The following is a 6715-nucleotide window of genomic DNA, read 5'->3' as shown; positions in this document are numbered from 1 at the left end:
ACACAGGGGGCGGGGCTGAGCCGCGCATGTGCGGCTCTATGCAATAATTCAGCCTGTAAAAATCAAAATGCACCTTTCCCAATTTACTTTTATCAGAATCTGAACAAAGGAACTGGGCCTGGGGGGAAAGGACAGAGAATGATTAAAGCTGGGAGCCTTGTCCCTTGGAGATGCTCAATTTGGGATCATTCTGTGCAGGGTGTTTCTCTCTCCATGAGCCCGTCTTCACAAAGCAATCCTGCAGAAACATCGGAGGGACGAGGGAGTGGGAGTGTTTGCTGGGACCGTGCAGGAGTTAATATCTGACAGAAACAGTCCGAGATTAGTTTAAACACTCTCACTGTGAGTAATATCGAAGTGTACAATCAAGAGGTTATAGGTAGGGAGGAACTTATTACAATCACTGTCACTAATGAAGTAGTACTCGGTAAAATAATGGGACTAAAGGCGGACAAGTCCCCTGGACCTGATGACTTACATCCTGTGGTCTTAAGAAATGTGGCTGTAGAGATAGTGGATGCATTGTTTGTAATCTACCAAAATTCCCTGGATTCTGGGGAGGTACAAGCAGATTGGAAAATTGCAAATGTTTAAAAAAGGAGGCAAACAAAAAGCAGGAAACTATAGACCAGTTAGCCGAACATCTGTTGTTGTGAAAATGCTGGAGTCCATTATTAAGGAAGCAGTAGCAGGACATTTGGAAAAGCATGATTCAATCAAACAGAGTCAGCATGGTTTTATGAAAGGGAAATCATGTTTGACAAATTTGCTGGAAGTCATTGAGGATGTAACAAGCACGGTAGATAAGGGGCAACCTGTGGATGTGGTGTATTTGGATTTCCAGATGGCATTCGATAAGGTTTCACATAAGAGGTTACTGCACAAGATAAAAGCTCATGGGATTGGGAGCAATATATCAGCATGGATAGAGAATTGGCTAACTAACAGCAAACAGAGAGTCAGGATAAATGGGTCATTTTATGGTTGGCAAACAGTGATGAGTGGGGTGCCACAGGGATCGGTGCTGGGTCCTCAACTATTTACAATCAATATTAATGACTTGGATGAAGGGGCCGAGTTTAATTTAGCCAAGTTTGCTGATGATACAAAGATGGGTGGGAAAGCAAATTGTGATGAGGACACAGTAGATATGCAAAGGGATCTCGACAGGCTAAGTGAGTGTGCAAACATTTGGCAGATAAGAACATAAGAAATAGGAGCAGGAGTAGGCCATATGGCCCCTCGAGCCTGCTCCACCATTTAATACAATCATGGCTGATCCGCTCATAGACTCAGGTCCACTTCCAGATGGAGTATAATGTGGGAAAATGAGAGGTTATCCATTTTGGCAGAAATAATAGAAAAGAAAATTATAATTTAAATGGAGAAAAATTACAATGTGCAGCAGTACAGAGAGCCTTGGGGGTCCTTGTGCATGGAACACAAAAAGTTAGTGTGCAGGTACAGCAAGTAATCAGTAACACAAATGGAATGTTGGCTTTTATTGCAAGGGGGATAGAGTCTAAAAGCAGAGAAGTCCTGCTACAACTGTACAGGGTATTGGTAAGGCCACACCTGGAGTACTGTGTACAGTTTTGATCTTCATATTTAAGGAAGGATATACTTACATTGGAGGCTGTTCAGAGAAGGTTCACTCGGTTGATTCCGGAGATGAGGGGGTTGATTTATGAGGAAAGGTTTGAGTAGGTTGGGTCTGTACACATTGGAGATCAGAAAAATGAGAGGTGATCTTATTGAAACTTATAAGATAATGAGGGGGCTTGGCAAGGTGGATGCAGAGAGGATATTTCCACATGGGGGCAACTAAAACTAGGTTGCATAGTTTTAGAATAAGGGACCGCCCATTTAAAATTGGGATGAGGAGGAATTTCTTCTCTGAGGGTTATAAATCTATGGAATTATCTGCCCCAGACAACTGTGAAGGCTGTGTCATTGAATATATTTAAGGCGGAGATAGACAGATTTTTGAGCGATGAGGGAGTAAATGGTTATGGGGAGGGGGCAGGGAAGTGGAGCGGAGTCCATGATCAGATCAGCCATGATCTTATTGAATGGCAGAGCAGGCTCGAGGAGCCAAATGGCCTACCCCTGTTCCGATTTGTTATGTTCTTATGGCGCTGAGCTGCAAGATTGCAGAGACTGCAACAGGCAAGCGAGTGATAAATGTGTGACATTGTTTCTCTCACTCTCTGACAGTGGCCCGCAGTGTGGGATTAATAATGTGTCTGTCTCTGGTACAATATCAGTGAGAGACGAAACTGCATCTTCTGTCTCTCCAATGGGATCTTTCAGAATAAAACGGGACTTCACCGGTCAGTCTGGAACTGATACTGCATCTCTTTCTGTGCCTCATCGCCCTACCTCGCACTCTCCTGTCTCTCGCTCAGCCCTCTCCCCTCTCTCTGCCTCTCAGTTTCTATCCGCTCTCTCTTACTGTTTGTGAAGGCGGGATACTGTTATTTAGCGTGATATTGAAACACTGTTGGAAGTGCAAGACTGATAATGTCTCTGTTTCTCTCTGGTGCAATACGTGAAGGTGTGACACTGTTACTGAGCGTATTATGGAGACACTGATACAAAGTGTAAAACTGATACTGTGTCTGTCTCTCTATCGCTCTCTCTGATAGCCATCTCTGGGTGTGGAGTATGGAATGGATAAATTCCAGAGAGGGGACGAGCTGCCTGCAATCTGTATCTCACCTTTAACCCAGCTCTTAATGCGGGCACAGGTGGGATACTATTTGGGATATTTTGAATTAACCAAAGCTGGAATTCTGGTTCCCTCCAGAAAATTAAAAGGTTAAAGGTCTGCATGGATCAATGTGTTCAGGATGTATATACTTCTCCCTTTTGAATTATTGCCCGAATAGGAGACGGTGGGCCCATCAACCGCTCATTCTCTTTACACTTAGTTCTTAACATCCGGTTCATATTCGGCTCTCCCAACATGTTCAATGACCAACGGTCTCACGTTCAGCTTCCGTCTGTTTTGCATTTCTCGGAAGCCTGACCCCCTCTATATTAAATCGCTGATCAGAATATCGGCTAACAACAAACATGCGGCACTGTTTGATGATCCGGACTTCTAGATGGTTATGCTTATAACTGAGAATGTCTGAGGCTCATTTCTGATCAGCAAACTCCCACCTTAATGACAGTATAGTATGTTAAATTAAATCTTGGACAATTATGTTCCACAGAACAGAAAGCAGCCCTTTCACAGACAATGTGGGTGGCTCTGAAAAGAGCCTTTGGGTTATTAGATTAAATCCTGTCCGCTTTACTTGCCCTTGGGCGCACTGGCGGTTTTCTTGGGCAGCAGCACAGCCTGGATATTAGGCAGCACACCGCCCTGAGCGATGGTCACCTTTCCCAGCAGCTTGTTGAGCTCCTCGTCGTTGCGGATGGCCAGCTGCAGGTGTCTGGGGATGATGCGGGTCTTCTTGTTGTCGCGGGCCGCGTTACCGGCCAGCTCCAGGATTTCAGCGGTCAGATACTCGAGCACAGCAGCCATGTCGACCGGGGCTCCGGCACCCACACGCTCAGCGTAGTTCCCCTTTCGCAGATACCTGTGAACACGGCCCACAGGGAACTGCAGTCCGGCCCGCGAGGAGCGAGACTTGGCCTTGGCCCGAACTTTACCGCCGCTTTTCCTCTCCCAGACATTTCCACAATCCACACGTTCAGAGAAAGAATGAGAAACTCCTCCCACATCTGCCTTTCTTATACCTTCTGGAGGAATGCAGGGCGCGAATTTGTGATTGGTCGCTCGGTGGTGAATTTCATTGGTCTTTTCAGGTGACCAATCACAGTCTGTTTAGCCCACCAATGGAAGTAGGGCGGAAATTACTGTCTCCAACAGTTAGAATATCGATTTTTAATTCAAAAATCCCGCCAAGAAATTTTAAAATAGCGGATTATGTTAATATAAATTCACCATTAGTCAAAGATTTCCCAACACATTGTAATTAATTTTGTCTTTTACACATTCCCCTTGCAAGTGCCAGGCTGTTACAATCAGGATTAAATTCGGGTACTATTTCAAACTGTCTAATGGGCGGGAATCAATCCCCACCGATTCTGTAACGGACACATTCCAACTCAATCTTTGTAAAAATTGGGTTTCACAGATTATCGATCGATCCCCTGCAAAGGCGGGAGTGAGCCCAGAATTGGGAGTCCTTCTGTGAAAAAAGAGGGACAGAGTATTCAAACAGCCCCGGTTCTGGTCTCTGGAAGAACTCCCATTCTGGGTTGTTACACTGCGGGGAGTCTCGGCTTAATAAACGGACTGACCCGCAGTCAGTTACGCATGATCTTAGCCAAAAGGCGACGCTAAAGTGGAACCGGACAGTGAAACTGATATCTGAGAATTCAAAACTAAATCTACAACTGGAAGTGTAAAAGTTCTCAAATAAAGTTGTTCAGGAAATAATTACAGTAAACAGAGTGTAAAGGGAGATGCGTTTGTGCAGCTCTTTCAGAGAGATTGTGGGTGGCTCTTAAAAGAGCCGTTGTGTTTGGGGTTTCATCTGTCAGGACAGCGGGCATTCTCACTTGGAGCTGGTGTACTTAGTCACCGCCTTTGTCCCTTCCGACACGGCGTGCTTGGCCAGCTCCCCGGGCAGCAGCAGGCGCACGGAGGTCTGGATCTCCCGGGAACTGATGGTGCGGCGCTTGTTGTAATGGGCCAGGCGGGAAGCCTCACCCGCGATGCGCTCGAAAATATCGCTCACAAACGAGTTCATGATGCCCATGGCCTTGGAGGAGATGCCGGTGTCGGGGTGAACCTGCTTCATCACTTTGTAGATGTAGATGGCGTAACTCTCCTTCCTCGACCTTCTGCGCCTCTTGCCGCTCTTCGCTGGGGTTTTCTTGATTACTTTCTTGGCGCCTTTCTTGGCGGGACCTGTTTTCTTTTCGTCAGCCATCGTCTCGTTCAGTCAGGCGCAGATTTGGGGAAACTTTGCTCCGAGCCCGCATTATATCGGCAGCTCCACACTCCGCCCACAGCCCTATGCTAATGAGGGATGGGCGAAGGCAATGGTTGTGATTGGCTTGTCAAAACCATTGTTCTGTATCTCTCTGATTGGATGTTTAAAGAGACCAATCAAATTTATGCTCGCCACAATCTAAAATTCTTGAATGAGGTCATGTGTTGCAACACCTCCTTCTCGGCCTTTTGGCTAAGATCATGCGTAACTGACCTGACAGGGGAGTAACCACCATAACCCTAAGGTGGTTCTCCCTGGATCAGGAAGGTATATGCTTGCTTTTTTGGAAATAGGAGGTGGGTGGGGTGGCTTGACCCATCCACCTCCACGGAGTTGTGTGGGGGACCTGACCCATCCACCTCCATGGCACGAACCTGGTAATGCAGTACTTCCACGAACGGTGCAGTGGCTCTAGGCCTTTTGGCAAAGAGCATTGGCGCAGAGTGATCCTTGGCGTGTGCAAGGTGACCTCTGGCGTTTGTGATTTGACAAAGAATTGGAACGATTGGCTACGAATTTCAAAAAAAAAAACACCTCCTGATTTATACTCTGTTCTTTATGTGTTTCTGTTCTGTTATCAGGCAAAAATCTTATGAGGAAGGTTCATAAATCTTCTAGTATATATTCAATAATCTGAACAGCAAACTCGCTGCTCTGTTTATCGATCTGGATTTTTACATGTTTAACAGACATTGACCGGTTTATAACCGAGATTGACTGAGGGTGACTTCTGGTCAGGAAACTCCCAGTTTATCAACCGTCGGGATTTAATATCAAGTAGAGAAATAGTGACCTGGATTTATATTGCGCCTTTCACGACCATCGGACTTCTGAACGTGGTTCGCAGCCAATGAAGTGCTTTTTGAAGTGTAGACACTGTAGTAATGTAGGAACGGCGGCAGACATTTCGTGCACAACAAGCTCCCACAAACAGCAATATGATAATGACCAGATAATCCATTGTGTTGTGTTGATCGAGGGATAAGTATTGGCCGGGACACCGGGCATAATTGACCTGCTCTTCTTCAAAATAGTGGTCGTGGGATCTATTACATCCACCTGAGAGAGCGAGGGACCTCGGTTTAACGTCTCTTCCTTTCGATGGCACCTCCAACAGTGCAGCACTCCCTCATCACTGCACTGGTATGTCAGCCTAGATTTTTGTGCTCAAGTCCCTGGAGAGGGATTTGAACCCACAACCTTCTGACTCAGAAGCAAGGGTGCTACCAACTGAAGCACAGCTGATAAGATTGTGATCAATAGATCAGTTTCTTCAGACAGTAACCAGCCCTTTCACAGATAGAGTGTGTGGCTCTGAAAAGAACCAACGTGGTATTAGATTAAATCTTGTCCATTTTACTTGCTCTTGCTGGGCCCAGCATTGGATTTCTTTGTCAGAAGCACCGCGTGGATTTTTGGCTGTTCAACCATGATCCAATTGAATTGTGGAGCAGGTTCGAGGGGCCTTATGGCCTTCTTCCATTTCTTACAGCTGAATTTGATTACACCATTGTGTTAAGTGATTAAATATTTATTTAGACTTGCAGGTCAAGGAATTTCTCAAACGTAAGGGCTATTTACTTGACACAGCTCGACAAAGGCGCACCTAACTTTGATAAACATATTTGGAAATATGATTTATGTGAGTGTTGTTTTTTCTTCAGTTTCTGCTCAGCGAATTTGGGTTTCATTATACACCT

The 6715-nt window shown here is 45.6% G+C and overlaps 2 pseudogenes; one reads left to right on the top strand and one right to left on the bottom strand.

The window, feature by feature from the left end:
* Window positions 1–3301: 3301 nt before the first annotated feature.
* Window positions 3302–3687, bottom strand: LOC139248130 (histone H2A type 2-A-like; annotated as a pseudogene).
* A 1500-nt stretch (window positions 3688–5187) lies between these two features.
* Window positions 5188–5426, top strand: LOC139248354 (U2 spliceosomal RNA; annotated as a pseudogene).
* The last annotated feature ends 1289 nt before the right edge of the window (window positions 5427–6715 follow it).

This window comes from Pristiophorus japonicus, unplaced genomic scaffold (assembly GCF_044704955.1).
Source record: "Pristiophorus japonicus isolate sPriJap1 unplaced genomic scaffold, sPriJap1.hap1 HAP1_SCAFFOLD_29, whole genome shotgun sequence".
NCBI lineage: Eukaryota > Metazoa > Chordata > Chondrichthyes > Pristiophoridae > Pristiophorus > Pristiophorus japonicus.
Note: the sequence above shows the minus strand (reverse complement) of the source record. Positions and strands in the feature narration are given on the sequence as shown.